This window comes from Mirounga leonina, unplaced genomic scaffold, assembly GCF_011800145.1.
Source record: "Mirounga leonina isolate KUSES-001 unplaced genomic scaffold, KU_Mleo_1.0 Mir_173, whole genome shotgun sequence".
NCBI lineage: Eukaryota > Metazoa > Chordata > Mammalia > Carnivora > Phocidae > Mirounga > Mirounga leonina.
Window position 1 is genome coordinate 20,059,105 of NW_023270447.1, and position 22,527 is coordinate 20,081,631.

Below are 22,527 nucleotides of genomic sequence, written 5' to 3' on the forward strand. Positions count from 1 at the left end.
GTATGAGAAGCCACAGGATACACATGGCATATTTTACAGGCACGCTGACTTTACTAAAAGATTTTGGATTAAAAGAAAGTGTTATATTGAAACCAACAAGGGTGTAGTTTAATGTGCTTTTTAAAGATAAAATACAAGATATTAAATGAAATCTGGTACTTCAACAATGCTTCTAGTTCTACTCCAGATTTCTGAAATAAGCTGAAATTCTGAAAGTCTGATTTCTGAAAATCTCTTCTATCCTGCAGGAGGCTTGATGGAAAGTATGAAGAGCATTAGTTGTAGAAAGAACATTAGACTGGAAGTTTAAGGTTCTAGAGTAAACTCCATCTCTGACTACACTATATTAGACAAGTCCTATTGCCCTGGTGCTTTTACATGAATAAAACAGAGTCTCACACCTATGTGTCCAGTCAATACACACTATTATATATAGACACACACTACTGGGTTGTGTGCAGGATAAAGATGATGTAGACATGACCTTGAAAGACAATGAGATGCTAGGTGTTGTAATCCTGGAACAATGATGTCTAAGTGGAAACCTTCCCCGAAAGGCTGTTTACCATCATAAACATCCTACTGGGAAGCTCTTCAGTGGATAAATTCTACAATTCACACAGTACTCCTAAACAGCTTTCTATGTTTTGTTATGAAATGTGAAAACACTATTATAGATTACCAGCCATTGGGGGAATGCCTCCAACCTGAAAGACAGATATAAACACATAATCAAGAGTGAATGAACTCACAGAAAAACCAAAAGCAGGAGAAACACACAAAACAGATTGCAACAGATCCCATTTAAATTAATAATTAATATCCTCAGAGTGCTAGAAGATACTGTATCCATAAAATAAACGTATCAGAAAAACACTTGGAAATTAAAAATAAGATAATAAAAAAGTCACTGTAAGGGTTAGACTATAATGCTGAGGAAATTCATCTTAAAGTCAAACAAAAAGGCAAAGGGGAAGAACAAATAGATCTATAGATTTCAGATCTGACAGCTAAAAAACCAGAAATCTCATAGAATAAAAAGATAGAATGAATGAAGAAACTACCAGGGAAATACTGTAAAATTTTCCCAAACTGCAGGATAGGAGACTCAATATTAAAAAAGGCTGACCAATGTGTCTAGCACAATGAACGAATATAAATACGTGTACCGTCATGAGGTTTCAGAACTCAGGGATAAAGAAGTGATCCTAAAAGCTTCTGTGGGAGACGAAGTGAAAGGATACATACAAAGAAACAAAACTCAGACCAGCATGAGACTTTTCAGTGACAATACAGTGACATACCAGAAGAAAATGGTTCAAAAGAAAACCTTTAGAATTCATAGTGAAAGTAATTGTTAATATAGAGTTCAATATCCAGCCAAACTAACTTTCAAGTCTGAGAGTAGAATAAATAATAGATTTTAGACACTGAAAGGCTCAGAAAACTTACTTTTATGCATTCTTTCTTTAAAAAGTACTGAGGGATGTAAAGGCAATTAAAAAATCCTTCTCCTAAATCCCAGCCTTAAATATCCAGCTGCAGACTTGACATTTATAACTGGATGTTTAACAGGCATTTCAAAATCAGTAAGTCCAAATCAGAATTCTTCATTTTACCCCCAAATCTGCTCTTTCCACAATCTTCCACATTTCAGTTCTGGTTCGAAACCTGGAATTTTGACTTTATTCTCTCACATCCAGGTCTATCCCGTCCACAAAGCCTATTGGGGTCAACCCTTACAATATCTCCAGAATAGGACCACTTCTCATCACATCGACTGCCACGACCTGAGCCACCAGCAGATCTCCTGTGGTTCACTGCAACAGCTTCCTAACTCGTCTCCCTACTTCCATGCTTGCCTCCTACAGCCTAGCCCCTTCTGTGCCTCTCTTTCTCAAAGGGTGCCTTTTTGGGGGATCAGTGAGGTCAATACTACACCTTATTTGCCTTTTTATTCTTTCTTGTGAGTGTACGGTATTTTCTAGAAGCTACATGACATATGATAGTGAACAGGCTCAACAGACCCTGAGGAGACTGTAAAAATGTAAACAATGTCATTTTCTCTTTTTTGGAGACAAATACAGTTATTTTCATTAAAATATGTTATCTGTGTTAGCATATAGTAGCTTTATTATTGTCATTTTAAAATAAATACTTAGTTTTAAATTCCTAATATGGTAAATATCTACAGATAAAAGACACACAAAGCCCTTTTGGGGTCTTCAATAATTTTTTAAGAGTGAAAGGCCCCGAGGCAAAAAAAAAAAAAAAATGGCTAAGGGCTTCTGTACACGGCAGCCAGAGTGATCCTTTTAAAAGTCAAGTCAGATTTTGACCTTTGTTTGTCTACAATCCTCAAACAGCTCCTCACTTCACTCAGAGTAGAAGTGGACAAAAATAAAACCTTTAAAAAGGGTCGGGGGGGGGAGTGTGCCTGGCTGGCTCAGTCGGTAGAGCATATGACTCTTGATCTGGGTTGTGAGGTTGAGCCCCACGTTGAATGTACAGACTACCTAAAAATAAAATCTTAAAAAAAAATAGAAGCAGACAAGATACTCCATGAGTCTACAACATCCTCTCTTAATAACTGCTATTCTCCCCCTTGCTCAGTGCCCTTCCCTCACCCTGGCCTTTTTGCTGTTCCTCCATCGTGCCAAGGATATGCCTTTATATTTGCTATTCCCTCTGCCTGGATTGCTTTTTCCTCAGATAGGGATGGCTCCCTCCCTGAGTTCAGGTCTTTGCCTTCTAAGTCATATTTTTCATTGGTTCCCTTTCCAGATACTTAAAATACTTGCAAATATCTCTTTGTCCCCCTGTGGTAGTGCTACCCCTTACCTTTGCCACTTACATATTTGTTTACCTTACCCCCTCTGTCAAAGAGTAAGTCCTCAGGGACAATAGCTGGTTTTAATCTCAAAGGATAGCAGACCTGATGACTTGTACCCTGTATGGTCTTAAATGAAAAATACATGATCTCAAGGGGTTATCTGGCTAAGCCTTCAGACAAGACCATATATGACCCATGGCAGAGAGCCCCAACTCTACTCTATTTTTAAAGTGTCTTAAAGACCCAGGCTCTATGAAAATTTGTGTAAAGGCTGATGTCTTGATGTCATCCTCATGCTGCAGGTTTTTACCTTTTTTTCTTTTTTTAAGATTTATTTGTTTGAGAGAGAGAGAGAGAGCATGAGTGGGAAGGGCAGAGGGAAAGGGAGAGAGAATCTCAAGTAGACTCCATGCTGAGAGTGGAGCCCAATGTGGGGCTCAATCTCATAACCCTGAGATCATAACCTAAGCTAAAACCTAGAGTCAGATGCTTAATTGACTGTGCCACCCAGGTGCCCCAAATTTTTACCTCTTTTGAGAAGAGATGTACAATTGCTGTTCATGTTCAGTTGGAGACCTCTTTATACCCTTGGAAGTAATTGTTAAATTTCTCCTTGTCCTCCTCATCTTAGCTGAAACATCCAATTCCTTTCATTTTTTCCACAGATTCAGTTTTTCAATGCTTTAATCCTTTTGTGATGGTCTTATGACTCCCTTCCAAATTTTTCATCTTCCTATTTATTTGTGTAGTCCTAAGTTAAGCTGTAAGAGTTAGTGTGGCGTCAAAGTTCCTAGAGTCTACTTTTCTTTTACTGCATCCCAGTGTATGCTTTTAAAATATACAATACATTGCCTTGTAAAAGAAAAATTGTTCTTAATCTGTTTGTATGATATAATTTGCAACCTCTTCCCAGAAAGAAATGTGCTTGCAATACAACACTCAAGTAATGATTCTCATGAACTTTAATGACATTAAGACTCGTTCTGGGAAGTTAGTTACCACCCACACAGTTGACCAGCTGTCAACCAAGTTTAGTGCCCTTTAACAAATATTTTCTTTTGATGTCAAATCTAATGCTATTCTAACCATTCTCTTTTCCCCCAAAATGTCCCTACCAAGAGAAAATCTTTAAATTAGCCTACTAGAGAGCTTTTCTCTTACAGGAAGTTTGTTATAAAACTTTGACACATACTAACAATGAAGTTGTCATTTTTTTTTTTAATGCAGGGATAAGTGATCTTGTTCTAAAAAGGGAGCGATAGTAAATATTTAGGATTTACAGGTCACATATAGTCTGTGTTGCATATTCTTTCAAAAAAATTTAAACAACCCTTCAAAAATGTAAAAACCAATTTCAGCAAGTGGGCCAGATAAAAAACAGGTTGCAGACCCAAACTACGTGGGCCACAGTTTGCCAATGCCTAGTGTAATAGTTCTTGAAGGTTCAAGGGAGACTCACTCATCTCAAAAGAAGCAGAGCTGTGAGTATCCTCTGGATTAAGGAACTTCATGGCATGTATACTATTGAGATCCTTTGTGTTTTTCTTCCTGAGCCTTGGAGTTTTTGCTGGGATATGGCAGTTTGAGCACTTGAATGTCCAAGTCTAATGGCTGAATGGGTTCTCATTCTACTGGGCTTAGATGACTTGCCATCCAAGTTGAGAGCTTGGAGAGCAGTTTGGGCTCTAAGAAGTGGTTGAACTGGGGTTTGAAGTTAAAATAGAACTCCTCCCCAGAATGAGATTAGAGAGGTATATTGATATCTGAGAGACATAAATGACTTCCAAGGAGTCAAGTGTAGAACCCAAAGTTTCTGTCCCATGTTTTGAGGATTTCCATAGCCAGCGTTCTATATTTGACACATTCCATGGCTAAATGTCTGTTATTTTACTAAGAAACAATCAAAGCCCTTAAGAAAATTTAGGATGAGCAAAAGTATGCATTGTTAAGGAAAAAAGTACCCTAAACTTGGAAACGAGACAAAGGGAAGGCAGTACACCTTTTCGATGTAATACTAAAGACCTGTTTAACAGGCTCACCCAAAGATTTAGAGAAATACACCTTTCTTGGACTTGCTAAGTATTGCTAATTAAATTCCAGACTTGTAGATTTTTGTCCAGTATAAAAGAAAACCCCAAATATTGCTTGTTTTTTATAGCCCTGAAGGACATTACCTAGTTTTTTGTATCTAACCTAGAAATGTTATTCTAACATTCTTTTTTCAGATAGTTCCTTGAATGCTCTTTGAACCAGCTGGCTTCTTTATTAAGAGCTTGAATAAATCCTTGACGTGTTCATTCTATATTAAGAGTCATGTTCAACTTTTTGAAAATTATCCTTTGACAACATTCACAGAAGTCTTAAGTTTTCTGTGTTTTGCTTGCAGTCAGATTGTGTATATATTTGCATTTGTCTAACAGTTAAAATTATATGTAGGAATTTTTTCAGAGGTTTTCTGTTCATTTGCTTATGTTTGGAAGCGGTTATTTATAGTATTCTGTTTTTATGGTGAGTGAGTCCCTTGGGCGCCTACTAGACGTTTAGCTTCCCACTTGCTTAGAACACCTCTAAGAATGAAGGTTAAGTGGTTGCAGGAGTTTGTCTTTTGTGTGTTAGGAGAATACTTCCTTAAACAAATAGATTCACTTTGAAAGGAAGGGAAAAGGGGAAATCTGGGTGATTTTACAAGGGTGTGAAGAGAAAGCGTTAAGGGAAATTTCTGCCAGGTCTTGGTCTGACAGTGAATTAAAAGAATAGTAGGAAATAGATTGAAACAGATCCAATTTATCAAGACAGCCTCTCTATCACCATCCCAGGCAAAAGAGCAGTACCTGAAAACAATTTAACCAGTAAGAGATATTTTACTTTTTTAGGTGACTTTACCTCTTTCCAGAGGGAAACTAACAAGACTGTAGACTTTCAAATGAATGGAGTTCACATTTTCTAGGCAGAAGCTAATAAACACTTATATACTTCTAGAGTAAGGGAATATGAAAAATATCCCTCCTCCACCCTACAATAAAAAGAGGAAAAATGCACAGAAGAAAAGTTTGGCATTAACTGGTGGTGTTCAGTTTACTAAGGATAGGGAACCCCAAAATATACAAATAGCTACAGAGTTAGCCTTCAGTAGTCCTTTCTACATATATATATATATATATATATATATATATATATATATATATATATTTAAGATTTTATTTATTTTAGAGAGAGATGGAGAACGCGAGCAGGGGGAGGGACAGAGGGAGAGGGAGAGAGAGAATCCCAGGCAGACTCTTTGCTGAGCACAGAGCCCAATGCGGGGCTTGATCCCAGGACCCCGAGATTGTGACCTGAGCCAAAATCAAGAGTTGGATGCTCAACCAACTGAGCCATGCAGGTGCCCCCTTTTCTATATTTCTTAACCAGAATTTTTAATCCAAAATTTAAAGAGATTTAGTGGTGCATTAATAGTACTTTGCAAACTGTGGTTGAAGTATGTTAAAATTCAAAGTTCAGTGGATATTCCTAATGATGAATACTTGGACAAATTAAACTGTTTTGTTTTCATTAAAAAGACAGTTAAATGTTTTAGACCTGATTTTATTCTAGTTTGGGATATGATGCAAAAATTATACCTCATTTGCATCAAACTCACATCAAAATTTTAAACAAAGTTATACATGACCCAGCAATTCTATTTCTACATAAACCTATCCAATAGAGAAATGAAAACCTATGTCCACACAAAAACTTGTATACAAACATTCATAGGAGCATTATTCCTTATAACAACCTAAAAGTCCATCAACTGATAAATGGATAAAGAAAATATGATATATCTATATGATAAAATATTATTTGGCAATAAAAAGGCATGGAGTACTGATACATTCTACAACATGGATAAACCTCAAATGTATGCTAAGTGAAAGAAGCCAGTCACAAAAGACCATATATTGTAGGATACCATTTACATGAAATGTCTGGAATAGGCAAATCTATAGATACAGAAGATAGATTGGTGGCTGCCTAGAGCTCGAGAGGAGGAGATGTTGGGGGGCAAGGTGGGGAGTAATTGCTAATGGGTACAGGTTTCTTTTTGGGTTGAAAAAATGTAAAATTAGATTATGGTGAGGAATTCTGTAATTATACTAAAAACCACTGAATTGTATCCTTTAAACAGATAAGTGTTATAGTATGGAAATTATGTATCAATAAAGCTGTTAAAATATTTTAGCTTATGCATGACTGACCTGTTCTCTGATAGGATGCATATTTAATTGGAAGTTACTAAATTCCTTGTATTTATATCATAGGTCAGATCATTATTTACACTAAAAATTTAAGTGTTTGTAGGTTATGTTCAACAAAATTGAATTATAACTAGTGTCTATTTCTTTAATGATGGTTATACATTTTAGGCAATGCTGCAGTAAAGTGAAAGCATGGAATGTCATATTTCTTTGATAGATCTTTAATATGAATAGGGATCATACTATTTTTAAAGCCTTTATCTCTTTATTTAGAGAGAGAGAGAGCGCGTGTGCACATGGGGTGTGGGAAAAAGGGAGAGGGAGAGAGAGAATCTCAAGCAGACTCTTGTGCTGAGCACGGAGCCCTACTTGGGGCTCGATCTCACGACCCTGAGATCATGACCTGAGCTGAAATCAAGAGTCAGACGCTTAACTGACTGAGCCACCCAGACACAACCTATACTATTTTTAAATGGCAATGTAAATTGTAATTCAAGATAATTAATTTTAAGGCTTGGGACTAATATTAAAATTGGATAATGGATGAATAATCTTTGACAAAATACTATCATGTGATAGTTTAAATTTACATATCATATATACAAACATAATTTGTTCTTCATAACATTCGAAGATCATAATCATTATTTTATAACATGCTCTATAAAATTAATTTTATCTTAAAAAGTAAAGTCTAACATTTTAAATACTGTCATCCACCATTGCTTAGCTTGTGATTTATATGAGAAATAACACATACTGAGATAAAATAATTTTTTAAAGTAGCTTAATAGAATAAATGACAACTGAGAAAGAAAAATTATTTTTGAGATGGCTTTTTATCAACATGAGGCTGTAAAATTATTTACTTATATATCCTACCCAGGTAGCAAAGTTATTTTTGTCTTTACCCAACTCAATGTGTTCTTTCAAAAGAGGCAATTAGCTTTTTTGCTTTTTTTAAAAAAACTTTATTTATTTATTTAAGGGAGACAGCGAGAGAGCACAAGCAGGGGGAGCAACAGAGGGAGAGGGAGAAGCAGACTCCCTGCTAAGCAGGGAGCCCCACGTGGGGCTCGATCCCAGGATCCTGGGATCGTGACCTGAGCCAAAGGCAGACAGACACCTAACTGACTGAGCCACCCAGGTGCCCCAGCTTTTTTGCTTTTATACTGTTTTTTGGAATTGAAATGATAAATAACTGAAAGTAAACAAACAGAATAATAAGAGATTCCTGGCCTCTAGAGAAATTAAAATTCTGACTTTTTTTTATAGACTTCCTGATTTGTTAGTAGTTAATACAACAACCAACAATATGGCCTTCTCTTATCATTGGGCATCTATATTCTTCTCTGACAACATTTTATAATGTTGTCTTAAGATTATGTTCCAAATTTGAAGCAATAAAGACAGGAGATTTTTTATACTCAGAATATATCTGATACACACTAGACAGTATCTAGGTAGCATCCAAAGTCTGCTCCCTCTCCTACAATCCAGAATATGGCATTCATAAGTAAGAGAAGCTGGAAATCATTAGTTTTAATTGATTTGCTCCCTAATTCCTTAATTAGGTCAACAGTAGGCTGCTCTGTTTATTGCAATCACATTATGGGAAAAGCTGTCATGTGAGGGGGAAAAAAATGTTATTAATGTGATTACATTTTTAGGATACACTCTCAGGACAAGTAAAATCTTCTACATGTTCATGTACAAGGGTCGACTGAAATAATTACTGTCAACGTATTTACTTCTAAGCTTTTTTTGGGTAAATTTTAAATACCTGAAGGTCAATTAGATTAGTGAGACCCTTATTGTTAATTGCCGCTTTATAGATTCCTTAGGATACGGAATCCTAATTTCTAATAACAAAGTTTATAAGGAGACATATTTTTACTTCACCCTTTCTCATCTTTATATCTTTAATTTTTTTCATCCCTATTGCCCTGGCTAGCCTCCTGTACAATGTGGAATGGGGATAAGACCCGTCCTTGGAAACCAGCTACCGAGAGACCCAGTTAACTGTCAACTGTTACTCGAAAGTCTAATAACCTTCAATCCACATTTTTTATCTAGTCTCATAATGATGTATAACCATCCATTACTTTTATAAGATGTCCCTGGTAAGAATGAATTTTCAAACTGACTTACCAGAAACCTTTTCTCTTATATGTCAGCCTGAAATAAAACTTTAATGTATGCTCATAAATAAATGATTTGTCTAGAAAGCTTTTCTAACAATCTATTCAGTCTTCTAGTTATCCAGTACCATTTCCTTAGGAATAAATTTGCTCTTGCCCTCATGGCATATGGTTAGTCTTTCTCCATCTTGCATTCCATTCATTTATTCATTCAACAAATATTTATTGATCCTTTGCTACATGTCAGGCACTATTGTAAATACTGGTGCTACAGAAATGAACGTACCCAAACAAAACTCTGGTATATTTATATGGTTGGCTTGTTGATTTTTCTTCAAGATATAACCCTTTACTTTCCTTGAGTAAATTTTATTGCTTTGTTTTGACTACTTCCTTTCATTTTATTTTATTTTATTTTATTTTTACAAAGATCATTTCCAATCCTTGCTTCAACACCAAGCCACTCTATCCACCATGGGGCCATTTAACAAAATATCAGATACATGTTTCCCATTATTCCACGTAGATTTGTAGATAAAATACCTAAGCCCTCAACTCAGATCCAAACTCTAGACGCGTGTGCAGCTACTAACTCCTCAGCTTTAACCATGCTCTGGGAGTCACACAGCTTTGCATTAACTAGAAAGTTGTGTGTGCTGGACAGTATTTCCTAACTTTACTGATAAGAACATTATCCTGGAGTTAATGTCAAGGGAGATAATACAAATTAGCCTGGCAGTGTTTTTTTCTAATGAAGCTATTCTCATAGTTACTTTGAAAAATCAAGGTGTTACTAGCTTAATAAGCCTCTATAATACTTTTCTAGAAGTTGGATTTATTGGTTGTATTTTATTTGATATTTTGGTTATATTTTATTTGATAAGATATTTGAAACTTTTTTTAAAGATTTTATTTATTTATTTGAGAGAGAGAGAACATGAGCAGGGGGGTGGGGCAGAGGGAGAAGGAGAAGCAGACTCCCTACTGAGCAGGGAGCAAGATGCGATGTGGGGCTCGATCCCAGGACCCTGAGATCATAACCTGAGCTGAAGGCAGATAGGTGCTTAACCGACTGAGCCATCCAGGCACCCCCTGAACCTGTTTCTAATTTTCATAAACTTCAACAATATTTGAGAAAGAGTACTTAATAATTTGTATTGGTTTGACAAGGTCTTCAAATACACAGAATGAAATCACAGGACTCATGAGTTTTCATATATTTAGCTTATTTAGTGACTTCTACCTTGGATTTATTTTGGTGCCCGGACTTCATATTTTATATAATGCTTGCCCCTAATTTCCAATCACATATAGAAATATTTCCCTGTACATATTTCATGACCCTATTAAGAAGGATAACTTCTAGTTACACTATCAAATTTCATAATCAGAATTTAAAATAATAGAAAGGGAGAAGGATACACTGCAAACTGGTAGCTTAGAAATGTTACTGTAGCATCTATCATTAAATATTTATCCCACAATGCTGTCTTGAGCAGCTGTGTCCCAGACACTGTGTAGGTGCTGGGGATACAGAAGGGAGCAAGACAGATACAGTCTCTGCCCTCAGGGAGGTTTCAGTTCAGCTCCAAAAATGAAAGAGAAAAGATGCTGAAAAACAATTGCTGGAGGTCTGACAGTGAAGGAAAGGAAAAATAACAGTACAGTTAAAACAAAAGCTGGAGGAGATGATTTGGGGGGAGGGGAGAGTGCAAGGGCTGATGGGCTCCAAATGCTGAAAGAAGTCAATATGCAGGGGCGCCTGGGTGGCTCAGTCGTTAAGCGTCTGCCTTCGGCTCAGGTCATGATCGCAGGGTCTTGGGATCAAGCCCCACATCAGGCTCCCTGCTTCACGGGAAACCTGCTTCTCCCCCTCTCCCCCTCACTCCCCCTGCTTGTGTTCCCTCTCTCACTGTGTCTCTCTCTGTCAAATAAATAAATTAAATCTTTAAAAAAAAAAAAAGAAAGAAGCTATCATTCTGTCTTCTAGCTGTCATTGCTATTTTTGAAAAGTCTGCTGTCAGTCTACAGTAGCTTATTTAAAGGTACCCTTTCATTGGCTGCTCTTAAGATTTTCTTTTTGTCTAGGGGCACCTGGGTGGCTCAGTCGTTAAGCGTCTGCCTTCGGCTCAGGTCATGATCCCAGGGTCCTGGGATCGAGCCCCGCATCGGGCTCTCTGCTCCGCGGAAGCCTGCTTCTCCCTCTCCCCCTCCCCCTGCTTGTGTTCCCTCTCTCGCTGTGTCTTTCTGTGTCAAATAAATAAAATCTTAAAAAAAAAAAAAAATGGGGCGCCTGGGTGGCTCAGTTGGTTAAGCGGCTGCCTTCGGCTCAGGTCATGATCCTGGAGTCCCAGGATCGAGTCCCGCATCGGGCTCCCTGTTCAGCGGGGGGTCTGCTTCTCCCTCTGACCCTCCCCCCTCTCATGTGCTCTCTCTCTCCTCTCATCCACTCTCTCAAATAAATAAATAAAATCTTAAAAAAAAAAAAAAAAAAAAAGAAGTCAATATGCAAAGAAGCCAAGCTCTTCTAATGCTTGCAGCTCCCGAGACTGGACACCAGAAGCCCAGGCTTATGCTCCCTAGGGAACTGGAGTAAGGAACAGAACATGAAAAAGCTAAGAATGACTTCAGAGCCCCACTGCCTCCCACCAAATATCTACTTGTTATGACCTGAAATCTCTTTGGTAGGGAACGTAGTGTTTCATAAGTATAAATAAATGGCTTAAAATACAAATGCTCTATTAAAGACAAACTAATTCATACTCATGTATAACTGACTGGTCACAAGAATGAATAGTTAATAGCAGAACCTTCCCAGCATAACATAAGTAAAGGGTGTTGAGCATTTAAAGTTTGGGGAGGGCTTCCTATCCCTACTCCCCAAAAGAATGCAGGTAGAGGGGGCTTTGGAATATAATTTTATAAATTTAATAATTTTGCCAAGGTAGGACTGGGACAACTAGAAGCCTTATATATTTTTTTACATGTATATTTCAGCCTAAGAGCCAATAAAGTATGCTTTTCTTTATAAAGGCAGAAAAGAGAAAAGAACAATCTAATGCCAGAGAATTTGTCAAGTAAGGTATCATATACATTCATACAAATAAATATGTTGACTTTTCTTCAGGTCTTTTAGTTCCATATGGCTCTTTTACAGTTTTTGGACATAATATAGAATTGTGCCACACCATGTGTTCTCAACTGGGGGGCAATCTCGTCCCTGTCAAAAATCAGTTCTGGAGGGCAGGGGAAAAAAAGAAATCTTAAATAATGGTTTGTAGCCTGCCAAAAGGCCACAGTTCATGAACAGATATACAGTGTATCTGTATTATAATTTATCTATAAAAAAATAAACTCATGGAGGGAGAGTAATAATGAAATAAAAGGTTGGGAAACACTTTTCTATGATCTCCATTATGTTCTCCCTAGTGTTTCAAGTCTTCGGGCAGTTTTTTGGCTTAGCCAAAATAACTCCTCTTTGCTCTACCTTCCCACCCTTCTCCAGTAGAATAGCTCCGGTTCTTCCCAGTTCTTAGAAGTGTTCTTCAAACAACATATATTTCTGGATTCCTTTGACTCAAAATACTTCAGTCTTCTGAGACATCTTCAGTTACTTCCCTAAGCTTTAAGGCATCTTTCTTAAAATTGATTTCTGAATTTTGCCAATTCCCCCTTTTCTAAATCGTATTCATTTTCTGAACCCATACTGCCATTTCTCTACCAGCTGCCATTCACAATTAGATATACCACAGACTATATAACCATATTTTATTTTATTTTATTCTTTTTAAAGATTTTTTATTTTTATTCATTTGAGAGAGCAAGCACAAGTGGGAGCAGGAGAGCAGAGGGAGAGGGAGACGCAGATTTCCCACTGAGCAGAGAGCCTGATGCGGTGCTCGATCCTAGGCCCCTGGGATCATGACCTGGGCAGAAGGCAGACGCTTAACAGACTGAGCCACCCAGGCGCCCCTGTAGAACCATATTTTAGAAGAACACCCATCCAACATCAGAAAATGATCCTAAATTCACTACCAGAACTTGTGAGTGTTTTACACTTCTAAGCAGATAGCCCAGATTCTTTATTTCATGTCTGATACTAGAGAAGAGTTCAGTCATTCTCTACTCTTAATAATTAGGGAACTTTCAATATCTTCCTGCCAAACTATCTACTTTGAGCAAACCTCTGAGATTATCCTCTTATCTTTCTGTGCCAGCCCGGGGTACAAATGAAAGTGTATTAAGGTACTAGACTAGACTTTTTTTTTTTTTTTTTTTAAGATTTTATTTATTTATTTGAGAGAGCACATGAGAGGGGGGAGGGTCAGAGGGAGAAGCAGACTCCCCACCGAGCAGGGAGCCCGATGCTGGACTCGATCCCGGGACTCCAGGATCATGACCTGAGCCGAAGGCAGTCGCTTAACCAACTGAGCCACCCAGGCGCCCTAGACTAGACTTTTAAGGCCACACTAGTTCCTCTCCTTTCTTGCCAGTCTTGCCTCACCATCTCTTTCCTATTTCTACACTCCAGGAATGCCATATATCTAGCAGGCCTCAGCCATATACTATTATAGTCATGCTTCCTTTCTGTTACTTCTTCCATTTTTTCCCCCTCTCCTATTTGTGTGAAACTGTCTACGTCTTTTTCCTGTACGAATTCTCTCACGAAGTCACTTCTGGTTGCAGCCTCCACCCTGTGCCATGGTTAGTCCTATTTCCAACCAAAGTGGTTTGAAATCCTCCTTGCTCATTACCTCAACCTTCTCTCAAGGTAGGTATTCCTTTCCCTCAGGTAAATCCTACTCCTTATTAAAGAAATCCATCTGGACCATTAAAAATACCAAACCACTCAAATACTGTTGGTGTGCTCAATACTTGCAAACTTAATGAGTTTTTTATCCCACCACAGGAGCCATTTATTAATGAACCATAGCTATCTTACCTGGTACCGAATGGCCAAAGCTTTAAGAAGTATGGCCTTCCAGGGATGTCTGAGTGGCTCAGTCAGTTAAGCGACAGACTCTTGATTTCAGCTCTCAGCATCTCAGGGTTGTGACATCGAGCCCGGGGTCAGGCTCTGCACTGGGCGTGGAGCCTGCTTGGGATTCTCTCTTCCTCTCCCTCTGTGCCCCACCCTACCTCTCTTAAAAAAAAAAAAGAAAAAGAAAAAAAGGCCTTCCAGTAAATGTTATATATCAGTTAAATTGGTGGAGAAGGCTGGGACAAACAAGTCTCGAAGAGGAAGGTGTCACTAATAATCATGTAACAGAGACAAATAATTTAGGCATCTTTCCTAATTACTGCAAGGCTCTCCCTCAGAATATCTGACTCATCTTTCATTCAGAAATTAGAAACCATTTGTATTTTATACTAAGGAAGAAATATAAAGAAACAGAAAAATTCCCTTGCCTCAAAGAGTGTGTAGACTTTCATAGGATATTATCTGGGCAAATAACTAAAAAAGTAAAAAAAAAAATTTTTTTTTTTTTTTTAATTATTAGGGTATATGGTGTCTGATTTATAAGCGAACTGAGAAAGGATTTAAAATGGAAGGTACACTACCTCCGGAAGGAGGTAGCATTTAGGCTGGGCCTTGAAGGACATGCAGAATTTTAGCTAGTGGAGATCTGGCCAAGGGTGAGATATGTGGTGGGAAGAAAGTGGGACTGTCATGGTGCCTTGAGTGATAAGCAAGGTCGAGAAATCAGGAGAAGCAGAAAACAGGAAAGTGTGTTTGCCAAAAATTACAAATTCCAACTCACTGAAGTATGGCTAGTAAAGTTTTAAAAAATATGCAGAGTGGAGCAAATGACAAACTATGTAAGGTGAGTAAATGTAAGTCAGGACTACAAAAAAAGGATGTGATTCAAAAGTTAAAGATGCTAGAAACCAGATTAGACCTTTGCCATATGAAGAATGAATCACTGATAGCAATGACTAATCACTATATGCATGTAAAATATAGATGGAGCAAACTCCAGCAGAAATTTCCATCAACACCGGGATACAGGGGTGCTAATCCCTACCATTTACTGAACACCTAGTAGGTGACAGGAGCTGTCCTTTATACAGATTGTTACATTTAGTCCGCACAATACTCCAACTAATAGGCTTTATTAACTCCATTATACATCAGGAAATGGGCTCAGGAAAGTTCTACAGCATGAATTAGTTTACACTCCTACTGGACAGTAAAACCAAAATCTGATACCAGCTTTTCCCATCTTGAGACCATGCTCTTCCCCCCATGCCAATCTAGCCTGATTTATAAGTTAAGAGAAATGAAGTGGATTCAAGGATACCTCCATAGTAATGTCACCCTCATTGGTTGCAAATATGCTTTCATCAGTGATCTAGGGCTGGAGATAGAGCCAGCACTCCAGGGACTGAGTATAAAATCTTGAGAGTGTATCGCAGCCTACGAGACCATCACTGTCATGTTGATGAGAACAGCTGATGAAAAAAAGTAAAATGTCGGGGCGCCTGGGTGGCTCACTCGTTAAGCATCTGCCTTCGGCTCAGGTCACGGTCCCAGGGTCCTGGGATCGAGCCCCGCATTGGGCTCCCTGCTCAGAGGGAAACCTGCTTCCCCCTCTCACGCTCCCCCTGCTTGTGTTCCCTCTCTCTCTGTCAAATAAATAAATAAAATCTTAAAAAAAAAAAAAAGTAAAAGGTCCATTAGGTTAAGTTCTTAATCTGTCATTTAATAGAGATCAGTGGCAAGAACACGGGTTTAGGAAATAGATGGCCCCAATTCCAAATGTGAATTCAGCTATATACTATTTACATGGAAAACCTTGGATAGTGATTACTTCTCCAATCTCAGCTTCTTCATAGAGTCATTACAGCAAGTTAACGATAAATCTTTGTAGAAAAAAGATAGGCAGCTCTGGATAACAGAAAAGTACATCATTAAGGCTAAAGAGGTTTGGCCTCATTCAGGCATTAAGTTAGCTGTCTTGTCTTGGGCAAGTCACAGACTGACCATCTTTCTTCTGTAAAAAGTAGATGGCACCATCTACTTTAAACATTTGTTGTACATATCTGAGTATAATGTATGTTAGGTACCTACAGTACTAGACTATATTATAGCAATGGACCCACCACATTAAATCATTAACACAATGCTTGGCAAAATACGTGTAACTTTCCACCCCAACTGTTTTTACACTTGGGCTCTATTATAATGTTATTGGTGACTATAACTTAAAAATACTACAGACTATTGGAAAATCGTAACAGCAATTTGGTAAAAATTAGACACCTTAGGCGTTTTAAAAATTGCTAACTTTGTATTGTACTTAAAAGTTAAAATTTACATAAGTGGAAAATTATTCATTCTTTTATACTCCCTCATACATTTTTTTCACTAAAAGCATTCTCTTCTAAAAGCATTCCATTAGACAAAGTGCTTCGTCAATCTGAGAAATAAAAGATTAGTACCATTAACAGAGACTTTGATAACTGTATTACTAAGAAAATTGTTAAACATGCTTGCTATCTCTGATAGCATTGTTGAAGTGGTAGGACCCATCTGTGGTCAATCCATTATGTGAACCATGAAAAATATCCATCCTTGCAAAGCTGGTCCCCAACTGCCCCCTCAAAAGCAAACAAACAAACTGACCTCAAGACAGTATTTAAATTAATCACTCCAAAGTAAAGTAAATCAGGGTTACACCCCTGGTATTCCCTAATTAAGCAAGTCAGAAGAAATACAAATATCGAAGGTTAGAGTAGTATACATCTAATGGGTCATCTATATCCACACATCCAACACATGGTTTATGAATCGGAGCGAATTTGGGGAAGTTCAATGTACCTTTTGGGTTTACACAAATCATTAAAAAATAAAGAAAAAAAATGTATACACGTATAAAGCTCCTTGTGCCAAGCAAGAGGGATACCATCAGTTTGCCTCCTTTCCCACCTAGACGACATCTTACTGATTTATCCATGAATAAGCCTCATGGATGCCTTAGGAAACCACTCCATACCTGTCCGGAAATGTGCCTGTTGGTTGAAGCTCCATTTCTTACATTATAAGAAGTATGTGAATAAAATAGGACTGCCATTTCTTTTATCTATTCCTCCCCCGTAAAGCTGCGATAAATAGGGTCACTCAAGCCTCCCTTTGCCCAACGCTAGCACTCCCACAAAATTGGTTCTTATTTTTTACTTTAAGGAGGATGTGGGCTTGCAAGTGTTTTCCTAACGGGTTTGCTGAGTTTCAGATGTTTAAAGAGAATTTGAAACCAGGTGAAGTTTGGTCTTCACACTCTGAAATACCGTCCTGGGATGTGGGCTAGGTGTCTGTGGTTATTCAGAGCTAGGTACCCTGCGAGCTTCTGAAGGAACTGTGATCTGATGTACACCCGCCGGCGTGGGGTGGGGGAGGGAAGAACTGGCCGGGGAGAAAAGAAGGGAATTAGCGTCTACAGAGCACATCCTAAGGTTCCGGAGTTGCTGACTCCATCCCTCGCCACCTCGCTGCTGGCAACCAGCTGGAAAGGGAAAGACCGGCGACCCTGGGTTTGGGTTGCAGGCGGCGGTCCTGGTCGCAACAGCCGGCCTAGACACCTGGCTTCTGGGGCCCGCCCGATCTGGCTAAACCCTCTCTCCCCGCCGGTCCTGCAAAGCGGCAGGCACCGCGCTCTCGTTCCCGTCGGAGCCCATCAGATTCCTGTCTCCCCGAAAGTGCTAACTTCAGGGGCTCGGGGGTACAAGGGGAGAGCAGACCAGAAGGCACAGGCCGTGGGGTCTCGGGGGCGGGGGGTTCAGGTAGGGAAGAAGGACGATCGCCCCGGCGGTGGCCGCCTTTTCTCCTCGTCCTCCACCCCCGATGCCCCCACCCCCCACCAAGTCCGCAGAACCTGCGGCGGCCGCGCGGTGCTCGGCGCCAGGCTGGGGTCCCTGGCCCCGACGCTGGCGCTGGCTCGGAATGGGTGGGGTAGGGGCTGGCGGGTCCCAGAGCCCCAGCAGCGGTGGCTGCAAGGCGCAAACCCCGGGCGGGCGACCACCTTCCGCCCGCCCGAGCGCGCGAGCAGCAGAGACGCGAGCGAGGCGCAGGGCGGGCAGTGGCTCCCGCGCACCTAGCGGACCGAGCCGGGCGGTCCTCGGCGGGCCGCCCCTCTCCATCCCTCGGCGGTCCCCGCCCTTACCTCCGGGCGCGAGGGTGCCGCCGGGGAGGGTGCTGGGGAGCGGCGAGCGGTCTCCCGGGCCGGCTCAGCGGCGGTCGGCGACGGCGGGGTCGGCGGCGGGGCCGCTGCTCATGGCGTGTGGCGCCCGGAGCACTGCGGCCGCGGCCACGGCGGCGCCTTCCTCCTCGTCCTCTTCGCGGGCTCCCGGCCGGGACGCAGCTACCGCCCCAGCCCCGCAGCCCTCCTCCCCTCCGCCTCCCGGGCCGCGGACGGAGCCGCCTCCAGCGCCGCCCCGCGCGCAGCCGGGCCAGCGGCAGCCAGCGCCGCCCAGCGCCCGGCCCCGGGGTCGCCGCCGCCGCCGCCCGCCCGGCGGTCCCAGCCCCGCTGTGACGCAGGCCGCCGTGCCCGGGAACTTCCTCCCCTGCGGAGACCACCGCGCGCCGGGACTGGCCGGCGAGGCTGCCGCTGGCCGGCGGAGGCTTCCCCCTGGCCGTGGAAAACGGACCCTGCCGCGCCTCCCCGCGGGGCCGCTCCCGCCTCCGAGGCGGCCACCTGGCGGCCTCCGCCTGGGGAACGGGCTGCGTCCGATTCCTCCCCACCCTTCACAGGGCGCGGAAAACCGAGGCTTCCCCGCGCTCTGCGGCCACTCCAGTGCCGCAGCTCCTCCCCTGGGTGTTAGAGGGGGGCAGCTACCACTAAAAATAGCCCTTCTGGCAACTCCCCTGCGGGACTGGGGTCAGGATGGAGATCATCCCTCCTCCTCATCTCCCGCCCCGCAGGAGAACAGAAGGACCCCATAAGAACACAAGAATGAGGTGGGGCGGGATGGGGGGCAGGCATTGAGGGAGACGGGGGAGAATGGTTAAAACCAATCTCCCTGGACACCTGCGTCTTCTCTCCAGCAGGAACCCCCATGCTCCCGGACACTGAGAGCTGGGCTCCGTCGTCTCTCCAGCAGCAGGTTCCAGAGACGCGGAAATTGAACGCCCCGCCTGCGATTGTGAACTGCGCTGTCCTCCTCAAAACCACTTGTTGTTAAGAGTATGGGGGGAGGGGTTCTCTCTATTGATTGATCTGAAGCATGTTTTTCTTCTCCACACTCTCCTACCCAATTTCAGGATGAACAAGCAAACTGTCTTCTTGAAAGCTGACAGCTATTCGTATGGAAAATCTTCTGCCCAGTGAAATGTACAGACAAGATTACTAGGTTATATAAAAATCTCCTAGGATGCCTTCTCAATGTTAGTTATTCTAAGAGTACTGAAAATGAACGTACTACTCTGTCCTGGCAGTCAGGAAAAGGCCGATGTACCTGTTTTTCACTAGTTGATTTGTTCTTACAAGCAAGCCTTAAGAAAGCAGGCACCTCCTTTAACCCCATTTGTAGTTCCAAGTCAAACTGAAAAGAAAATTTGTCCAGAAGTTCTCTTTAGCTTTTTAAAAAATTTTTATTTTATTATGTTAGTCACCATACAATACATCATTAGTTTTGATGTAGTGTTCCATGATTCATTGTTTGCATATAACACCCAGTGCTCCATGCTTCTCTTAAGCTTTTAACTGCTTTTCCTGGGCTCGCTGGGCCAAATCCAGTATGCTGTGGAAGTCAACCTTAAACCCTCTTAGGCTGTAGGAGATGACTCTAACACCAGCCTTAATTAACTAGATCAGCACAAAAATCTAGGGTGGGGCCTTTCTCCTAGATAGCAGGTGAAAAACTTCCTGGAGAGTTCGTGGGGAAAGGGAGAGGTTGGCTTCAGCAATTTGCTAAAATTGTGAGCACCTTGCAAGCTACCAGATCCTATCTGAGGTAGCTCCAGCTCTTAAATACCTTACCTGGATTTAAACACTCAATGAGGAAATACTAAGGGCACAAACCTCCTGTCGGGGGCTTTGTTCTGCAAGTGCTTTCTGAGCATCTCTATCCTCTGTACAATTGTCACCCTGACCTCAAGCTTATGCATCCCTGAAATGCTCCATTACCCAGTGACAAGGTTTGGACTCAGGTGAACCAGGAATAAATCCCTACTCTTCCTGCGTAAATGTAAGGGAGTTACTGCTAATTTTATTTTATTTTTCCATCATCAGCTATATAAGGATAGTACTCTAGGGTGCTGTGCAAATTAGATAACATGCTTAAAGCAGCAAGAACAGTGCCAAGCGCTTTATAAGTACACAATAAACAGTAGCTGTTATGTACTTAATATACTCTTCATAGACCTGAAAGCAAAAGGACCAGGAATGGCAACAAGGTTTGGAAATGGGATATGAACCCTGAAAATTGAGTCTCCTGCCTCCCCCAGATGTTTAACTGCAATGCTTTTGTCTGCACTTGACCTGTTTTTTAAATAGGGTGTATTGGGTAGGGCTACATGTAGTCACCTGATTCACATGCACTCTAAAGTCTGAGAGGCACGAGTCTGAAAACCACTACATTATACAACTTAGTATATTTTTTCTTATTTTAGAGCATGTAAACCCTAAGTCTAGTCACCTCAGTCAACCTAACTTAAATCAACATCCACACTTATCAAGCCCTCAGAAAACCATAAGGTGAATCCACAATCCATCAGCCAATTTCTGTGAGTGCTGGACTCTGAGGGCCTCAAAGAAGTGTAGTAGACCCCCTGATCTGTGGGGAATATGCTCCAATACACCCAGTGGATGGCTGAATTTGCAGATAGTACCAAACCCTATAGAGGCTGTTTTTTCCTGTACATACATACCTGTAATATTTATAAATTAGACACAGTAAGAAATCAACAATAAAATGGAATAATGATAAAATACTGTAATAAAGTTATGTAAATATGGTCTCTCTCTCTCTCTCAAAATATCATATTGTATTGTATTCCCCCTTCTTCCTTTTGTGATGATGTGAAGCGATAAAATACCTATGGGGCAAGATAAAGTGAGGTGAGTGACGTAGGCATTATGATGTAATGTTAGGCTATTATTAGTCTTCTGACAATTTGTCAGAAGGAGGATCATCTCCTTCTGGACCAGAGTTGACTGTGGGTATCTGAAACCATGGAAAGCAAAACCTCAGATAAGGGCGGGGGGGGGGGGGGGGGGGGGGGGGGGGTGGGGGGGGGGGGCGCTGCTGTATAAGGCTTATTTCCTGCCCTCAAGGTGTTCACAGAGCTTGAGAGAGGGAATCTGGCAGCCCATGAATCAGAATAAACCATTTCGAACTAAATGTGATTGCATTTCGGAATAAGTAAAGGGCACTATGCCCGAGGTGAACCATGTATACAGAGCCACCATCTTCACCTTTCAATCACCCAATTTTTGAGACCAAAATTTGACATTCTCAATGGGCTTTCAGAGTGAGTTCCCACACCAAGACTCCACATAGTTACAAGTTAACCATGTATTGGTTGGCAATAGGGAGCTGAAGTGGATCTTTCTGGGCAGTGCAGGGCCATGGTAAGGGATTTGGAATGATACAGATCTGGGCTCAAGTCCTCGGTCCACTCCTTACTATCTATGTGACCCTGAGTTTCTTAATTTTTGAACCCCAGTTTCTCCATCTGTCTATTAGAACATCAATACCTACTTTTTTTAAGGTTCTAGTGAGACTTAGAATATCTGCAACCCCTCTAGTGGGTTGTATAGAAGTGGCAATTACATTGTTTCGTTGTTAGTTATAATAAAATGCAGGCTGGGCTATAGCAGTCCTTGAAGGCATATTTCAAAAGTTGCTTTCTCTGTGAACTTCCAGAGGCTCCCGGCGAGTGTAATTCTCCCTTTCCTGTGCTCCCACAGCACTTACCATAATGTGCTGCCATTTATCTCTTTACATTTTTGTTTCACTACTGTGTCTTTTTTCATCTCTATGTCAACACCTAGCACAGAGCCTGGTATTAAACGTTGAAAGAATGAGTTTTTTATTTTTTTTTATTTTTATTTTTTTAAAGATTTTATTTATTTATTTGACAGAGAGAGACACAGCGAGAGAGGGAATACAAGCAGGGGGAGTGGGAGAGGGAGAAGCAGGCTCCCTGCAGAGCAGGGAACCCGATGCGGGACTCGATCCCAGGACCCTGGGATCATGATCTGAGCTGAAGGCAGTCGCTTAGCCAACTGAGCCACCCAGGCACCCAAGAATGAGTTTTTTAAAGTGTCAAGTTTTTGTACTATTCTGACTTCCAGTATACAGTAATTTGTATTAA

The 22,527-nt window shown here is 41.1% G+C and overlaps 1 protein-coding gene across 3 annotated transcripts in view; it reads right to left on the reverse strand.

Annotated features, from left to right (window-relative positions):
• The window catches only part of LRRC8C (leucine rich repeat containing 8 VRAC subunit C), an 81,846-nt gene extending 63,299 nt beyond the window's left edge, over window positions 1–18,547 (reverse strand). For all 3 annotated transcript variants that reach the window (XR_004681604.1, XR_004681603.1, XM_035018091.1), the window contains exon 1: window positions 18,374–18,547. The gene's annotated coding sequence lies outside the window, so the exon portion shown is untranslated. The remainder of the gene's footprint in view (window positions 1–18,373) is intronic.
• Between the last annotated feature and the right edge of the window lie 3,980 nt (window positions 18,548–22,527).